Raw genomic sequence first — 19,909 nt, forward strand, 5'->3', positions numbered from 1 at the left:
TTATACATCTACAAAGGAGAACATTGTTTTTCCCAGGTTGGAGACAGGAAACCATTCCAGGGATGCACTGCTTTGAAACTGTAGGCTTCATACAGGAGATATATTTACACCAGAGAGGGAACTCAGCTTCCATCTGAACTATTTCAACTCTAGATGAGCTTTCTTAAACCAACCAACTGTTGCAGAATTATTTCTATCATCATCCTTGTTTGTGAAGTGTTTGTGAAATTTCCCTATGGTTACCTTGTACAAAGTGAAGAAGACCCTTTGTGAATTACCTGGGTTCCATGAGATTGTTCTGAACTGGGAGTAACAACACACTAAAGTCTTGCAGACCCGTTCCCTAAAGCTACTAGCCCTCGAATCTTCCCTAGACCTTCACTATTTATTGTTTTATGAAAGATGAAATAAAGCATAATTAGGCATTATAATATTTCTTTTGTGTAAATATCAGAACATTTAAGCGAACAGCGTGTGGAAGAGATACTTAATTGGCCACAAAAGATTTTTATTCTTATAGAATTATTGTCAGGAATTGCCTGCCCAACAGGGGACCACATTCCAGCCTCTGCGTTGAAGTGAAGCCAAGTGGCTAGTTCCCACCCGTTGAATGTGAAAAGCTTCCAGGCTGTGGTGCCAGGAGCATGTTTGCCATTTCTCCATCCCCTTACTCCAATTTGCTGGCTGGATGCCGACATCCAGGGAGGATGACCTTGAAAGCTACCATCGGTGAGAACATGAGTGGCTGCGTGGAGCAGAGCCTCCACCCCCATTCCCACCCTCCACCTCCCCTCCAAGGATAGGAGAATACTGCTTGGACTTTACTCAAATGAGAAACAAACATCTATGTGTTAAACCACTACTTGGGGATTTATCCGTTATAGCCACTAATGTTACCTTCACTAACATAAGTGTTTCTGAGGCAGGCAATGAACACCCTAATTGAATACTTGCCAGCCCAACAAGAGTTTTTTAAAAGTTCACCCACCTGTTACTAATGCTATATTGAACCAATGCTGTCATGTTCCTGATTTCATTCTGACATGGTTATGTATGGTTCAGAAATGCCCCTTTATGTTAAAAGAAATGTTAAATTATAACAGCTGTGAAATGAAATACATTTTTACATATGAATTAGTGGCTTAGAGAACATTCATTCTAAGATTTATTGGTATTTGTAGCACCTGCTATAATCCTGGGGAAGGCAGCATCCTTGTTCTCAGGAAGCTCACCAGTTATTTTTATTTATTTATTTATTTATTTATTTATTTATTTATTTATTTATTTATTTATTTACTTTTTGGCTGCACCTTGCAGCATGCGGGATCTTAGTTCCCTGACCCAGGGATTGAACACATGCCCCCTGCAATGGAAGGGCAGAGTCTTAGCCACTGGACCACCAAGGAAGTCCTGGAAGCTCACTATTTAGAAACGGAAGCACATACACCCATGCACATAAGGCGCAACACAGAGTATCAGAGAGAGAGTGTGACTCATTCCTTCTGGAGGAATGGTGGGGTCCGAGGAGGCCCACCTTTAGTTTGATTTTGAGAGATGATGTCAATCCACCCAGCTGTTGAGTCCACCTTACCATACTCCCCATGACAAAAAACCTTTTTTCAGATCAAACATATTTTGTTTTTTAGCCACAATGTCATTATGACCCCTAACAAAATTATCAAAAACTCCTTAATAACTTCGAATAACCAGCCCATATTCAAATGTACAGCTGGTTTGTCCAACTATTGATTCAAACAGGATCCATACGTTGCCTTCATTTTTACGTCTTCTACATCACTTTTAATCTGGAACATTCTTCCACTCCCCCTTTTTTTTTAGTTGAAGAAACCTGGTCAGTTGTTCCAAGAGTTTCCCACATTCTGGATGTGATGCATTGCTTTCTTATGGTGTCATTTACATTTTTCCTTTATGCTCTGTATGAGAACTAAAGGCTTGATTTTAGGTTTAGGTTCAAATTTTGTGGCATATGTGTATTTCAGGTTCCCCATCCTCCACCCCTGAAGTAATAATTTCAACAGTGCCAGTTCTCTAATTCTTCTGGGGACTAGATGATTGTGATGATTAATTTTATGTGTCAGTGGGGGCTAGATGAGGGATGTTGTTTTAGGCAACTGAGTTTGTGGTCATTTGTTATGCAGCATTAGAAAGTGAATACCTTCCCCTTCTCTTTCTAAACGGCTAATCCTTTCATGTTACTATCCTGTTTAAAATATTTCATGGGTTCTCCCTTGCCTGTAGGATAAAGCTCAAATTCCTTATCTCCGCATTCAATTCCCCCTACCCAGACACCAGCCTCTTCTGCTGGTCCCGGACCCCTCACGCTGCACTCCAGCCTCACAGAGCAAGTTGTAGATACATAAACACCTTCTCCTTTCTCTCCCCTCCAGGGCTTTGCACGGCCCTAAATAGGCCACCTCCTTGCTCCTTATCTCTTACTCATCTTTTGGGCCTCAGCTCAGGAACTATCTCTCACAAGCCTTTCCTTGGACCTTAAATGTAGGTTAAGCGTACACCCTTGGGTTCTCTCCTGAATCACATTTGTCACACTGTATTTTACTGTCTCTTGACTCACCCATCTTTGCCTGCTAGACCACAGGCTCCTGGTGGGCTGGACCATCACTAATCTACCTTTGAACCGTGGGCTCTCTGTGGGCTCACCATCACTGTTGGCTGAATAAAAATAACCAGACTCCTCCTTGCCATGCTTCCACAAGCCTCAACTACCCTAGAGCAGAACTCCAGCGTCCTCCAAGCAACCCTCCTGCAGGAACCCTGGGGCTAAGGTGAAGAGAATGACCATTGGAGGCTGCAGCATCTGCACCCTCTCTGGACCTCCTGCCCTTGGACTTGGCTGGGAGCTCGGTGCTAGAGCAGGAGAGCACGAGCTCAGTGGGATCCGGCAGGAAGCGGGGGAGCTTGGTCTCTCTTGTCTTCCTGAAGCTGTTGCTGTCACACCTCTCTGAGGCCGGGAGTTCACATAAACGGGCAAGCAGACAAAGAATAGCTCCAGGAGCTACTTCTAGATGATGAGATAGAGCCACAGAAACCTGAGGAATGGCTTGGTCACCAGTGATGCCACCAATGGGTGTTGTGGGACAGGATTTAGTCACCATAGACTCCATAATCTCCGGCAGCAGCTCCCTCTCCAATATTCCTTGCTATGGACAAATACAAATGATCTTTATTCAGTTCCGTGTAACTGTATATCTAGACACAGCTCCAGTTGGCACCTCCAACTAGATTGTTGCTCCTATGTCGAATTTTGGGAGCTGCTATAAGCAAATAAGGGCAGAACCCCCAGTTTTCCCTCACAACAACCCCGACTAGATTCTCCATTTCTGTCTTACGCTGTCAATGTCCTCAGAGACATCCCTTTGAAGAGAGCCCCGCCCATCAGATCTCTGTCAGTAACCCAGCCGTGAACGAACACATCCATCCCCCATCACCCAAGCAGCTGCTTCTGAAAGTTTCGTTTCTGCTGAAATATTTGTCCGACTAAAGAAAAAGTTTTAAATGAAGTTTAAAGACAAAAACCAGAAAACCCAGCTTGCTAATATTTGTAGGCTGAATATTAGCCCATCACAGTTGGAAACTCTCAGATAAAACAACTCATAATGAAAATGCAGCAAGACCCTTAAATGTAGCAATTCTAATGCTCACCTCTATTATTATAATAATAGGGGTCTCAAATGGAGCTGTTGAGAACATTGGCTGCCCCTGAGTAGAATTCAACCAGAAAGATCAAGAGAGAGCCCTAATTGCCTTTCTTCTCCGATCAAACAATTGACTTAATTCTCCAGGCCTACACACCAAAATGTTTTTGAAGAGATTCAAATAGGTTACTACAGAGGATTAAGGTTTTCTCTGCAGATTATACTTTTATGCCCCGTGGTTCATTGCTTGAAGTGTTAAGTAGTTTTGTCAAAATAAGCAGGGCTGGAAGGATTTTTAGAATCTTACAAATCACACACTCTTGCTGAGTAACACAAGGGACATCTCTCCCCCTGCCCCCCTTTTCTTTTTTTTAAATTTAATGGTTGAGGCTTGAGGATGGGGAGAAATTACGCATATTAGAGATTAGTTGGAAATTTCAAGAGGCATCGAAGATAAGAGAAGTACAAGTGTGGGGCTTTATTGTGTTTTGTCTTTCAAAAATTGTTTCACAAAATGATGCAGCTGGAGAAGCCACATAAAAAGAAGGGATTTTCTTGTGAACGCTTAACTGCCTGAAGAGAAAGTCCAGAGGGGCTGTGAAATCAGACCCTGGAGGCTTCTCTGTAGTGCTGTGCTAATCAGGGTTATTTTACTCACTGAGACTTCATTTCTGCTTAAAGGAGTTGGTGGCAAAAATGTAAGCTTTCATTTTCTTACAATAGAGTATTCCCAGGAAAGGGCACTTGTCGGAAAGGCTTCAGCGACATTCTGTCCTTGGTTCCACAGGTGGCTCAGCTGTCCTCCCAGGTCCCCCGGGAATGCGTTCCTCCTTAATCAAAGGGTTGTTCGGTGAACTTACCCAGGTCATTAACTGCACGGAGCTTTGGTGATTTGTACACTGCCCTCCACTTCTTCAGTTCTCCTGGGTCTGTCCCTCTTAGCAAAGCTAGGTGAAGTAGCTTAATTGGTGTCACAACATTGCACAACGTACCTAGCGAATGTGAACTGCAGACTTGATGAGGCCTGACAGGGAATGGACAGCCGTGGTGTGCAGGCATCCCCCGGAACCACAGCAATTATGTTTTCGTCCAGCCTGGTACAGTCCCTGTTACTTCTGCGGTTGCCTTTGCCCGTTTCTCCAGAACTCAGCCCCACGCACTGGGTCTTGTCAGGTGCCAGGGAAAATATTCCTCTGGCTCTGCTCTCCATCTCTGGCCCGGGCCTGGCTCCGTTTTCCTCAGGCATGTCTCTGTCCTCCCGTGTGTGAGAAATCCGCAGAGACGGCATCACTGGCCAAGACTTCCAAACCGCCGACGGAGGTGCTCAGGGCGCCTCGGCTCCGTGGGTTGGGAAAGCTCATAAGTCGTTTATTGCCTCCTCCCCCCAACACGGAGGGAGCTTGCTGGCAAACCTCAAGGCAGAGTTAAGCGGTGAGTGTGGGCATGCAGGGTTGGCCCAGACTTGGGGGGAAGCCAAAGGCCCAGAGGGAAGGCGAGAGTGGTGGAGACTGATGGGGCCTGCCGGTTCTCAGAGGCTGGGAGCAACTAGGGCAGGGGGAGAGGAAGATGGGCTTCTGAGCAGAGGAGGGATGGCTGCGGAGTGGGGAGGGGGCGTGGAGGAAAGCCCAGGGGAGGGTAAGGGGCACAAAGTGCTGTGCATTCAACATGGCAAACTCCCTTCTTCTGTGTCTCCCAAGAGAGCATTAGGAAAACACCTATTGTTCAGTAATGGAAGACGACAATGGAATAAACAGTGTTGAGTCCAGTGGGGAGAGAACTGGGACCACACACAGAGCCTTGTCAGATCTGGGTCACATCGCATCACCAAGGGGACTGCGGAACTGGTTTCTTCCACTGCTAGCTTTATACATCTCTCTTTTCCTCCCTATCACGTTTTCTTGTTTGGCCCATTCTCATCCTGGCTGAGTCCCAAACGGACCCTTCTGCCCGTTCAGTGCCCAAGTCTCAGCCTTTTCTGTATATAGAACATCTTTCCCTTAGAGTCTCAGCACAAATTAAGTCCCTGAGTGGCATGGCAGCATTCAAATTGATGAGACCCTCTTAGTGCCTTGGATTCGAGTGCAGAATGAATGCTTCAAGACAGGGGTCAGCAAACTTTTTGTGCAAAGGGCCAGATAGATAGTACATATTTTAGACTTTGCCAGGCAAAAGTGAGACTATTATGTAGGTATTTATAGAACAGGAGAGAAAACAAATTTTCACAAATTTTATACATAAAATTCAAAACTTTATAGACACTGAAATTTGAATTCCATGTAATTTTCATGTGCCACAAAATATTATTCTTCTTTTGACCTTTTTACAATTATTTAAAATTATAAAAGTCATTCTTAGCTTGTGGGGTGTTTAAATAACAGGTGGTGGGCTGGATTTGGCCCACTGGTTGTAATTTGCCAACCCCTGTTTCAAGAAGAATGAATCATGTTACTATAAAGGAAGCTGCACTCACAACACCCTGTTCTTCCCATATCTCTGCAGACTTGATTGTGACGATCTGGATAAAAATGCTGGTCATCCAAACCTCAGTTCCACAATCAATGCCTGTGATTCATGACAGGTAGGCAAAATGACAGAGTTATAGAATTCTCCACTCTTCTTCCAGGTAATTAGGCTGCAGGCCCAAATGCCTTGGTAATTAATGCTGGCATATCCCTTAAGCCCATGCATGCCCTTTATCAGAAGTCTGCACCCGGGACCACAGTGGTGATCTTACATTTTCATGGCAACACATGGTTTTAAAAGCACTTTAACATACAGTATCTCATTAGAGCTTCTTAACAACCCGAGAGGTAGAAAGGGTGATTATTATCCCCACTTTATGGCTGAAAGAACCTAAACAAAACCAAAGCTTCAAGAAGTTGTGGAGCTGCCTGCGATCAGTTATGCGGTGGTGGATGGAGGTTGGACCTCAGGTGTTGCTAGGAGCTGGGGATAGAGCAACACAGACAAGCCTGGAGCTTCGGCCAAGAGGGGCAACAGCCCACAGAGAAAATAAAATAACCCTACTAACATTAAAAGAGTTGGTACCCCTATCAAGATGAAAAAGCACACCCTCTTTGAATATATCCAGAAATATTTAGCCTTGTTTATTGTAACCCAAAAGCATATCTTAAGGTAAAAGCCTCCAAAAGCTGAATAAATCCCAAAGATAAAAAGAATAGACTTCAAGGTAATAATTATACTTCCAAAAACAGTCCCAGGACGCTTCTAAGGGCCAGTACCTGGAATGCATATTTTGTTATTACTGCCATATATGTGAAGGTCTTAAAGCAGACAGCAAAGAGAATGCTAAGAAAATCACAGTGCACAGGCTGACCCTCAAGGACAGCGTGAATTGGGACTCAAAGGCGGTGATGGTGGCCAGTCCTCACAGACCCCAATGAGATCACAGTGTCCTGAGACTTTAATGGGCCGCGACAGGTTAGTGGCCCGGCCATCCGGCTGCCTGCCTAGAGCCGGCTTCCTCGTGGGGAGAGGTCAGGGGAGCAGGAACAGCCTGCTGCTGCCGTCTGCTTCTCTCACAGCCACACAGCGACATCACACAGGCCCAGAGTCCTTTGAACACGGCTCCCAGGAAGTGTCACTCGGTGACAGAGCTGATGCCCTTGGAGGGTAGTGGATAAGAGCGAGAGCTCTAGAGTCCCGCTAACCTGGGTTCAAATCCCAACCCTCCTCTTACTGACCTGGACCTTGGAGAGCCTGCCTCCATGTAGTTCATGGTTTATAAGAGAGGCTGACACAGCGGCTGCACGGTTGGCTTGTGGGAAGCACTAAATGAGATAATGCATGGAAAATGCCCGGCACGTAGCCTGGGCTCTTGCTATGGGTGTTATTTATTAGGCCCAATAGCTAATCTGAAATAGTTAATAACTCTCTGGAGGGGCAGCTCCGCGGCAGAAGAAAGAGCATTAGGCTGGGATTCAAAAGGCTTGGGTCGCACGTGAAATTCTGACCCTTGGGAGAGGTTAAGTGATCTGAAGAAAGCCAGCCCCGGAGCCCAAGCTGCCTCCTCTAAGAAATGGAATTAATAACGTCTATTTCACAAGGTCGCTGGGAGGAGTAAGAAAGACAGGGTGCGAGATTGCTTTCTCTATTATATTATTATACAGTGCCACAAAAATGTTCACAGCAACGTCTCTGAACAAGCAATATATACATATTTACATATTTATGTGTGCACCACATCTCGTTCCATAAAAGATTTGAGACATTCTTCAAACCTCAAGCAGAGCTCAAAACTCACATGAATAAAGAGAATCCACATGAAATAATGAACCATAAATATGAGTTAAAAAGGAGGACCCAGAAATAGGTAAAAGTAGGAACAAAAAGATCCAGGAGAAGTAAACATTCAAAATTGTGGGGCAGAAGATTTTATCTACTGTACTGCTCAAACTGAATATCCAATTTATCTCTTAAGTTTTCTGAGAGTCCAAGGGAAAAAAGGGAGATGTGGTTTTTCATTCTTATTGAAAAAGACACGTACAGATCTATCTCACCCTCTCCTCTCCCCTCCCCACCTCCATTCTTCAAGAGAAGAAGTAGTTTGCAACCCTTACTTCAACCTTGCCAAGGTAAGTACTATTTAGAAATGAAGAAACCAAGCCTCAGAGAGGTTGCCTAGCTTGCCTGAGATCACACAGCTAGTAGGAGGCAAAGCCAGGCTTCAAATTCAAGTTCAAAAGCACCACAGCCCTGTTCCTCCCACCACTAGGAGTGAAATTGTTCGGCAGGTGTCTTCCTGAGCTGCAGCAGCCGGGGAGACTCTTTCTTAGAATCAGAGACTGTCTTGGTGCCCCAACTGTCTGCCCAAAGTGTGATTCAGCAGAAAATTACTGTTTCAAGGCCAAAGAAACAAACATAAACCCTCTTGTTGCCGCAGTGCGCAAGCTGAACCAGCCTTCCTGGAGAGCATAGACTGGGAACACGGAGGAAGGAAAGAGGCAGTTTGCTGTCCTTGGGCTTGGAAATGAACTTAGCGCAGGGCACTTGCAGAGGTGTCCTCCTCAGCCCGCAGTTGCTGAAGACTCGTGTGATGTCAATGTGAGCAAGGGCACAACAGACTCTCACAGAAAGTACTCTGAAACAAGAAGATTCCAGCTCAGCCCTGGGTGGGGCAAGAACAGGGTAGAGCACATTCGCCAGCAGGAATGGAACAAAGGCAAGAGGAGGAGTAAAACAAAACGATTCTCAAAGTCCCAACCAGCCAGGCCTTTTATTCAGGTCTGGGAACTGATACCACAGCCCCATTGTCCAGAATCCCCCGTCATCGTAACTAAGCAAGGTTCAGGTTTACAGTATAGTGTAAAGTATATGGTCCCCACTGGTCTTTTTAATGGATCCATAAAGTCCTGAGTTAAGAGGCTCCTCCAGGCACTGTCATATTGATATCCAGACGGGAGGAACCTACCCATTATTGCAGCCCAGAGTAAGTGACACCCCTGCCTTTAACAAAGTTTATGTCTCTTCGGGTGGCTATAGATAATGTTAGCAGGGATCCCAAAATGCATTTCACAGTAGGTTCATAAAAGGTGCACTGAGTGACTGAGAGTGCAATGTCTTCAAGCCATATTCCTACAGCACATGTGGCATCTAGTCTCATAAGGCTTTTCCTCTAGTGTCTAGATCAAAGCCAAGGGCATGACACCTACAGTACAGCTCAGGAAAGGCAATTCTGCAGAGGCCAAGACCACTTGTTTCAGTTCTGGGCCTTCCGATGTCAACTTTGATCAAAGGATAGACTTTATGTGGAGTTGGGTCATATGTATGTCATATATTTTAAATGACTGTCCAACAATCTCAGCCTGAGATTTTGATGAGAATTGGACACTTGACAGTTTGGCGTTATATTTTTGGACACTGTCTTATATTAAAGAAAGGCAGTATGTCAATCAAGGATAGAACAGTGTCCTTTGGAAATAAAAAATAAACAGATGGCAATTTGATACTATTTTATGAAATGCGAGTAGACAAAATATGCTATCTACTTGCATTGATAGCCATCCGACCACTGCATGGAGGCCAGATGCAGAAAACTAGAATTGTGCTCAGAAAATAGTTTGGGGGCTTTTCTGGTACTTGAAAAAATGATTAATTAAGTCCTGAAAATTTTACACTGTAGAGCATGAAAAGAAGCTTTGGGCCTGTAAAGTGTTGGAGCAGTTGTTACTTGTTCCCCTCAATGACTGTATAAAACCTGGATAATATGCCCACAGATAACATAGTTTTGATCAAAGCAGTGTTATGATGAAACTGCCAGGATGCATTAATTGAAAGATGTACTTGTTTTAGTTTCTAAATAAATGTACCTGTTTTATGAGATAATTGGTTATGAACCAATTAGGTTTTGGACAACATCTGCCAAAAATGATTTTAGTTGGGTCCTGTGATTAATTAACTGGAGGTCCTCTGAATCAGAAGGGTTTGCTCATTATTGAATGTAATTTGGAGGAATTTGGGCCATAAATCCCTGACTGTGAGGACTATTCCACTTTAGTCCTGGTGTTTAGAGTGGGCGTTACAGTGTTTAGGAGAGGGCCCTAGCCTCTAGTTCACAGCACCAGTGAAGAAAGACAAGAGTTAAGACGTGACCAAGACAAAAAGAAATGTGAGGGGACATTTCCCAGGCCCAACATTACCCAAATAATTGGAATGCCACGTTAGGAAGTCCAGAAATATCAGAGCCTCACAAACAAGTCATTAACCACTCTGCTAGCCAGAATCTGGTTTGGGGAGAAAAGTTGTCATGGCCACATATTATATTTCTGTCCTTTTGCTTCGCACATTTTTGCTCAACCAAGATACCACTAGCATAACTAGAAATGTGTGAGTCTTTTCAAGGAAAGACCTCAGGTAAATGACAGAATCCAGTCTACTGACAATCAACAAAAGGTCACCTTTGTCCTTTGGGGTTGCTGTGGGGTTACCAAAGGAATGAGATACCCCACTTACCTGCCTTACATCTTCAGCTCTCCGAAGTATAGCCCTGACTCAGAAGTAAGTATTAGAAAGCCTCACTTATGAAACTCTGCCCTGAATAAAGCCATGTATTCACTTCCCTGGTTCTTCTCTCAGATTTATTGGCTCTCCTGGACCAGGCTTCTGAACAAGTACCTGACTCTGGTTTCTCCTTCTCTTCAGATGAGAAGCAGTATAGAAAGCCAGGAAGAGAAAGAGGATGTCCCAGTGGGAGCTAGAGACATGGTCAGAGCCAGTGAAATATTAAGTCTAGAGTCATAACAATGATAAAAAAACAATTCTAGACATGGAACCATATTTTATATAAGAATCAAATACTGTATATTCATGATAATAACTGAATCAGGAACTGGCTAAAATGCTATTTTCCAGGGCATTAAATAATGTGTTAAAATTGACCATAAAATAATTGGTAGGCTCAAAATCAAATAATATTGTAGCAGGAAGTAGATTTTACCAGATGAAGAAAAACAGGTTTGCGCCAAAGGCAGACCAAAAATAAGAGGATAATGAAAAAAAAAGAAAGAAAGAAAGGAAAACGTTGATTTGACAGCAACCACTTTCCATAGGCTGTAACAGAAAGTAAACCTCTGGCTTCTCACAAAATCTGGATCACAGGAGCTCAATGTGGTTCTTACACAAGACTTAGAAGAAATCACTGGCATTAGGGTTTCCATCAAGGCGGAACCTCCAGGCAACAAGCCTGGAAGCTCAGGACATACACCGCTCTTAGAAAGGTGTGTTCATGCAGGGAGGTGCCTACACAAGGACACTTGTGCACAGAAGGCAGCAGGACGGTGGCCCTGCCTGGAGGTGATGCAGGCTGCTCCCAGTGTATGCTGAGGGGAGACAAGTTGTACCAATAGACAAGCCCAAATATGTGCATTTGCTCACATTTGGGGGGGGGGGTTGGGACAAAGTCATGTAAAGAAAGCAGTGCAGCTTGACTGAGGTTCCGCTGTCTCCTCCCCACGTTCACCCATCTGCAAGGTCTAGGGGAGTTTGTTTGATGTTAAACTGGGATCATACCATGACAACCTCTTGTTTTTGCTCAGTAACTAGGGAGCAGAAATGAGTTTCATTTTCTCTATTTTTGAATCTATGGAAATGTATGCTCCATTTCTGAAAGATTTTCATTAAACTATATTTAAAATAATAGAAAAAATATTTTTGACGTTTACTTAGTTAACTTCTGTGTAGTGGTTATGTATCTGACAAAGCAAGTTCAAGTCTTGGCTTTACCTCTTACTAGCTGTGTGACTCCAGGCAAGTTGTTAATACTTTATCTTTTTTTGTTTTTAATGGAAAAACAGGCCATTTCAAAACCATGAATACCACTGTGGTTGAGAATATGTGTCCCATCTGAGGGGCAGCACTGGGGACCCCATCGTCTGCCAATGCCCCTGCTTCTGGAATCTCATGCTTGGTGGGTGTCAGGTCCTCTCTGACGTCTATCTGACTTGTGGGGAGAAGGGGTAGAGGGTAAGCTCCCACATAAGAGTACAGCAGGGGCCCCACCTGGCCTGCTGGCATTTACAGAGGCTGCCAAAGTAGCTCTTCGCCTAGGGAAGGACAACCCCTTCAAAGGACATTTTTTTTTTCCTGGCTGTTGTCTCAGAGTCTTACCCTTTCTCAGCCTCAGTTTCCCTGAAAAGACCAGGAAGTACAATAGTTATACTCAGAGGGATTGGCCCAGGGCTGCACGAGAAAGGAGAGCCATTTCCTATTGATTTCTTACTGATTCAGCCACATCTGCATTCTCAGAGTAGAGCTATTTAGAGAGTAGACTTGACTGAGAGTGTTTCCTGGGGTAAGTAAGGCCTAAGTGGACAACCTCCTACTTTGTTTCTCTTCTTCAACGATGGGGTCTAGAGAGCCTCCACTTTCCCATCTTTGAGTTCATCTGTCCTCTGCTTGCACATAATCTTGAATTCTGCTGCCAGAGTCAACAGGAGCAAGAGGCAGCCTTTCAGACGTAGTCACGCCCAGTCTCCAGCTCCTACCAGTGAATGCACATGTGAGAATCAGGGCTGCCCAGATCCTCTCTTTTCCTTGCATGGTGAAGAGTGCCTGGTGGTCGCCATGACTCTGTTCAGTCCTGGAACCCACATCTGTTGACCTGGTCATCCTTGGTCTGAACTACATGGCCTTGGAAAATCCATGCTGTCACGGTATGAAGCCACTGGCTCCTTTGGTGCTGGCCAAGGTGCTGATCATATGGGAGCCAGAACCCTAAAGTCTTCCTGCAAATGCAACTCCTGCAAGGGAATGGAGCTGAACACCTTGTCCTGATTGGATGACTCAGTAACCTGCTACTTAGGAGGCGCAATCATCACTATGCTTCCACATCTCCTGTGGTGACCCCCTCTCAGCTGGGGTTGGGGAGGGAGAGTGGGGGATAGGTGCTCTAAGGGCAGCACACTCAGCAAGAGCATGCAGTTTTATTTTGAGTAGAGGAACAGACGGGGTGGAGGGAGAGAAGCTTGGAGTTCAGGTTCCTAGTCTGGAGGCCAGGGTGCTCCATGGAGCTAGTTTGAGGAAGGAGAGAGATGGCTCGGAAGTCCATAGGCCCTGCCAAGACAGCAAGAAAGCATAGGGGATGAGAGGAAGGCAGAGATGGGGGACAGAAGGCAGGGGTTGGAGCTAGTAAGGTTTAAGCCTGGACTATAGCAGAAAGGCCCATAGCAAGTGAGAGGAACATCAGGACCAGAGGGAAGGATCAGCCAGGAGGAGCATTCCAGAGGGTGTAATATCATGATGGCAGAAGGTCCCGGAGAGGGGGTATTGAGGAAAGTCAAGACTGCACAACACACTTTTGTATTTTCCAGTCTAGTTCCACTGAAAGAGATAACATTCTAAACAGCTTTTTTTTTTCCTAACTACTTAATTTTATTATTTTTTGGCCGTGCTGCGCAGCATGCGGGATCTTACTTTCCCAACCAAGGCTTGAACCCACGCCCCCCGCACTGGGAGCACAGAGCCTTAACCACTGGACCGCCAGGAAAGTCCCAGAGGAAAGTCTTCCCTCTCTCTCTAAGTGCATTATAGTTATCTGAACTGTTAGTTTATAAGGCAAAATTCTTGTTTCCAAGGAGTTTATAACTTAGCTGATGATACATCATATTCACTCAGTAGAGGGTTAAATAAAAACCCAAGTAGCACAGGTGAAGTGACCAATAAGTGGTATTCAGAATGAATGAGAGTTCTAATAAGGGAGACTTCACAAATGAGATGGAGTGATTGGAGGGGGCAACATGGAGAAACTGGAATCTGATCTGAATCTTAAAGGAGGGAGCAGGCTTTGGAAAGGTAGAGGTGGGGGCACAGGTGGGTCACGTAGGAAGAATGTCCTGTGGCAGAGTTGAGTGAGGTGTGTTATCAGCAAAAGTACGCAGGCTGGCCAGGGCTGGCCCCTCTGTAAAGGGGACAAGTGGAAGATGCTTGGAGGATAGCAAGGAGGCCACAGTGATGTACTCTCCCAAGGACACAGAGGAAAGAGGCCATTCGATACATAATGGGCCAGAGCTTAGCTATGCCAGGTCACCTTAAATACCAAGCTGTATTACTGACCTAGGAGAGTGCACTGTAACACGAAACAATATATAAAATCAACACATAGGAAGAAAACAATCATAAAAAGTAGGGTTAGTCAGTCTTAAAAGCCTAGCAAATGAAATTTGGCCATCCCCATCAAACTCTGTCAAGAAGAGAGTTTTACCCAAATGATTTATAGTCTTCTGGTCTCATAGGTAAGAACATAGTATGGGGAGATGGGGAGATGCCAGCCTCAGAGGGCTTGAGTAGATATTCAATTAGATGAATAAATAAATGAATAAAGGATCTTATTAAATAGTCAATTAATCTGATTCTTCTTCTCTTTCTGACTCACCACACATTCTTTTGATTGTAACTTAGCATTCCTTTTAGATTTGCCTGCAGAGAGATAGTTACTGATCATAGATGCTTCATGTATTCTAGTCTCCACAACAAGAATTTCTTGCTGTAAAATAATAAACAGACATTCTGGTGTTCTACATCATGACTTTGGCTCATGGGAAAGATCCGCTTTTGGTTTCTGAGGCTGACTACCAGACACTAGATGGTGGTCAATTTGCTGGGATAAAAATCACCCTTGTGTAAGGTTTCTTGAGGACAACCTTGCTATGGTGGAGAAAGTGCTGTATGGAGCATGATTATGGAATGTCTTAAATGCCAGTGTGACGAGTATTGAGTTCATTCTGTAGGATTTTGGGTGTAGTTCAGGTCAACAAATACTTACTGAGCACTTGCTATGGGAAAGGCATTGCTGTGTGGGGAGGAAAGCATTCATAAACAGTCTGTGTGGAATCTACAATGTAGTGGGAAAGGCAGCTCCTCATAAAACCATTTATGACGGACATTGAGATAAAGGTATAAAATAGACTTCAGGAGGGAAGTGGCATTCAAACTGGGCCTAAAAGGAGGAGGATCATTTTTAACCTGCAAAACTAGGAGAAAGGCCATTTTAGGATATGCGAGCAACATAAGGGATGACAAAAACCCCATTGTGCCTGAAGAGGGATGATGGAACGTTGGGTAGAGCAGACATGACCTTGATCAATGGGCTATCCTCCAAGTAATGGTGGTTTGTGAACAGATGAGTGATGCAAGTAGATTTTCTCTTCAGAAAAAAGTTAAAAGATCATGAATAATAGATTCTAAAAAGATATTTGGGGGCTTCCCTGGTGGCGCAGTGGTTAAGAATCCGCCTGCCAATGCAGGGGACATGGGTTCGAGCCCTGGTCCCGGAAGATCCCACATGCCACGGAGCAGCTGGGCCCGTGAGCCACAATTACTGAGCCTGCGCGTCTGGAGCATGTGCTCCGCAACAAGAGAGGCCGCGATAGTGAGAGGCCCGCGCACCGCGATGAAGAGTGGCCCCCACTTGCCACAACTGGAGAAAGCCCTCGCACAGAAACGAAGACCGAACACAGCCATAAATAAATATAAATAAATAAATTAAAAAAAAAAAAAAAAAAAAAAAAAAAAAGATTGTAAAAAAAAAAAAAAAAAAAAAAAAAAAAAAAAAAAAAGATATTTGGAAGGAGAAATATAAATTATAAGACTGTCTTAGGTATCAGGTGAAAGATGAATAGGATGTTAAGGGAAGGTAGTGGGGGTGGAATGAAAAGGGCAGGTTCTAAGGAGAGTTCTTAACATGGTGGCCGAGGGGTTCCTATAAGTCCCATGAGTGAACTCTGGGGATGCACAAACCTCAAAAGTTGTGTGTCAAACTTTGTGGAAGTGTAAGTATGAATTTAACTGGGGAGAATATTCTGTCAGCCCGCATCCCCCAACAAGCAGATGCCAAGATCATATTAAACATTTAAGAAATGTCTTAGCTAAAATGCCTGTGGGAGAAAATGGGGAGGGAGCTGGAAGAGGCTGGGAGAGTCTTCAGAGAGAGAAGGAAGGAAGGAAGCTCCGGTGGAATCCTTTCAGAATGCCATTCCATCTAAGGAAGCTTCAAAAAGGCCACAGTGGAATCCTCCAGCCAAATTACTAATCAGGGGAGTCCCTAGTCTCCCAGGAACAGCTGTGCCTTAGTATTCCTGCTGTGTTTAGTAACCATCTGGGAACAGCCCGTTAGAAGCATAGCTGAGGCTCAAAGGCAGCAGCTCTACTCTGAGCACAGCAGCCAGGGCCCCCGGTGAATGGCGCCCCCTGCAGCTGGAGATCTGAGAGGCTCATTCTCATAACCACCACAGGGGCACATGACCTTTATTGGATTCCCGAAGTGGTTCATGACCAAAATGGCGTTAAAACATCACCTTTCTAGAAATTGTTGAGGTAAAGTTAACAATGTGTGCAAATAATTTTCTGCGTATCTAGGAGAATGATGGTGCCATTGCCTAACACACGGTGTGTAGGATAAGACCTAATGCAAGAAAATGTGCTTTGTTTCTGCCATGTTGTATTTGAGATGCTGGTGATAGAGCCCATTAAATACCTACCGAGCAAGCCGGAACCTCAGATGGCACAGTTTGAACTGCAACTCTGTGAAAGACAGTGTTCATGGAGAAATTGAGGTGTCAATAGAAACAATAGGAGTGAGTTTCCCTCAGGAAGAGGTAGACTGAACAGAGCAGAGGGTCAATTGTCTATTTTAGAGGGGGCACTAGGGCATGACAGTCCAGGTGTGTTGCTGAAAGAAGAGAGGGTAAGGGTGAGGAGTAATCCAAAAGGGAAGGAGATAATCACTAAAGCACTTGTATCCTAAAAGCAATGAGGACAGGATCTAAAAAACAGTGAGGTTGTCAAAAATGCCAAATGCTTGCAGAATATCAAGTAGGGAGAGGTCCAAGAACGATAGCCATATTTTAAGAAGAATCATGAAACAGAGGCCTCATCTTCATCACTGTATTACCTCTGTGTTTGCAATTTCCCTGCATTTTCGCGAATAACTATTTTTTTCAATTTTTTCTCAACTACAAATCAGCAATAAGTGGGTGGTGTAGGAAGGAGGCTGGAAGAATCAGGGTCTATCACAAAGAAACAAATGGTGTTTCTTCAAATATGTCTGAGACATTTTTTTCGTCTTTATGTAATTTGAGAAGTTGTCACCCAAACTGCACAACACAAAAACTAAACAACACCTAATACATGTTATGGTGAATATTTTAGGCCTAATGTATATTTATTTTGAAAGCTTACCATAGCATGTCTAGATGATTGGTATCATCTTTTTATTGAATTCACTGTTGAAAAACAAATTTTCTAGGGTGAAGATATTTTTCCCTGTGTAGCACGAGGACTGGAAATTTGTACTATTGTCTGATGCTTCAGAGATGCTTCTCGGTGCCAGTTATTGACCCATGTTGTTTGATGACTAAGCCTGTAAGTCCTATAAAGCGTAAGCGTATGGAAGATTGATTCAAGAGTTGTCCATTTGAACGGCATGTCTTGTCCTTTGCAAAATGGTAGTTTTGATTTTCTCCCCTAGGTTACTCATGCCCTTTCTGTAAAGATCCATAAGACTCATCTACTTGATTTTTGTTCTGGGAATATTTTATCTCTAGTGTGAAGTTTATAGTTTTAACTTATTAGAAAATGCAAACTTTGTAGTATAACACACTTCCCTTCCCTTTCCTTGTTACAGAACATTATTCTATACTTAATTATAATAATAGGCTAATCTTGATTCTGGTAAGATGACTTCTAGAGAAGTACCTGGTTAATATATACTTGCTGAATGACTGAATGAATGGATTAGTTCCTTTTGACCAACTCATTTCTATTTCTGATGTAGATGTCATATTTTACATTGTGCTTCAGCTTGTAAATTACTTTGGGTTATCTCGAAAGTAGACTGAGAATGAATCTTGAATTCAATCTACAAAACAAAGAAGCAAACTGCACCTACAAAAAAATAAATGAGTGAAAGTACAAGACAATGAGTTTCTTTGATTTTTTTCATGGCTTAACATAATAGTGTAATCTACAAGAATACAACCAATGTTGGTTTCATCTTTATGGTAGGTCAAGAAGAAAAATCACCGTTTCACCATTTTTAGTTAATACTTTGAGCTGGTTCAAGGAAACAAGGTCATAGGAGGAGTGCAGTCTTTAAAGACAGACAGATTATATAAAACTTACTAATGTTGTGACCTTGGAAAGCTAAATAGCTTCTCTGAATCTCATATTCTTTGTAAGACTGAAGCAATAAGGCCTCATATCTCCTTGGGTGGCATATGAGGTAAATGAGATAAAATATGTGACGCTCTGGACATATGATCTGACAAAGTTAAGTGTTCAGGGGACTTCAGATCCCTCCCTCCCTTTCCTGTAAGCATCAACACAAACAGAAATTCAATTATGGGAGAAGAAAGGCAATTAAGGAACACTCAATTTTCCTAGCTTTTATAAATCAAGAGCATATTTATGTTATATTTTAGTGTGTTTACTGGAGAAAACAAAAACAAGAAACAAAAACCAGGCATAAAACCTTACTGTTCTCTGGTATTATCGTGACTGTAAAAGGCATTTTTTCATTGGCCATTTAAGATCTGGAGTTCCTGAGTCCTATGTGGAAGCCCACAAACCCCTCACTCTGCTTCAGGTATTGACATTCCTGTGAAGAACAGATATTCTCTATAGGATTATTACTCATCATGACTGAAGTTCAACAGATAAATTAAAAACACAGCCACTCCTCAGCCCTGGAAGTGACTCACTTCTCAAGGAATGCTCCCCCTTTACTTCAAGATGGGCTGAAAGATGCCCTGAATCAGAACTGCTCCTTGTCAAAGGGGCCTCTGGACCATTCCCAGAAGAAATTGTGGGTTGTCTAATAGAACTGCACAGGCACTTGGCCGAGTGCTTTTTGGAGCTTGTCCTGCAAATTCCTGTAATTTGCACCAGGTCACTTGCTATCCATTTTAGCTGACTGAACAGTTTGAATCACAGGTGTGAAAAGGCAACTGAAGACATAGTTAGCAGAGACCTTCCAAGAAGGTGCTATTGCCATTCTGACCATGTGTAAGTGGGGTCATGAACTACAACAAGCTCTTTACTTTGCAGAAAACACACACACACACACACACACGCACACACACAATTTATTTAAGAATAATATTGGTTCAATAACCAAAAACAATCTGATTTAAAAATGGGCAGAGGCTCTGAGCACACATTTTTCCAGAGAAGACATACAGATGGCCAACAGGCACATGAAAAGATGTTCAACATCACTAATTATTAGGGAATGCAAATCAAAAACACAATGAGATATCACCTGACATATTAGAATGGCTATTATTGAAAAGATAAGAAATAACAAACGTTGGTGAGGATGTGGAAAAGGGGGAACTTTTGTGCACTGTTGGAGGGACTGTAAATTGGTGCAGCCACTATGGAAAAGAGTATGGAGATTCCTCAAAAAATTAAGAATAGAACTACCATGTGATCCAGCAATTCCACTTCTGGGAATATATCTGAAGATCATGAAAATACTGATTCGAAAAGATAAATGTACCCCTATGTTCACTGTTGCATTTTTTACAATAGCCAAGATATGAAAGCAACCTAAGTGCCCATCAATGGATGAATGGATAAAGAAGATGTGGTATATATGCACAATAGAATACTACTCAGCCATAAAAAAGAAAGAGATCCTTCCTTTTGCAACAACATGGATGGACCTTGAAGATATTATGCTAAGTGAAATAAGTCAGATGGAGAAAGACAAATGCCATCTG

General features: G+C 43.4%; 1 long non-coding RNA gene across 1 annotated transcript; it reads left to right on the forward strand.

Annotated features, from left to right (window-relative positions):
* Positions 1-1,284: 1,284 nt before the first annotated feature.
* Positions 1,285-18,304, forward strand: LOC309656919. Its single transcript, XR_014261612.1, has 3 exons — positions 1,285-6,252; positions 10,770-10,804; positions 17,434-18,304. It is a non-coding gene; the product is annotated as an uncharacterized lncRNA (long non-coding RNA).
* The last annotated feature ends 1,605 nt before the right edge of the window (positions 18,305-19,909 follow it).

This window comes from Balaenoptera physalus (genome assembly GCF_965194825.1).
Source record: "Balaenoptera physalus genome assembly, chromosome: 3".
In the NCBI taxonomy this organism is placed as follows: Eukaryota; Metazoa; Chordata; class Mammalia; order Artiodactyla; family Balaenopteridae; genus Balaenoptera; species Balaenoptera physalus.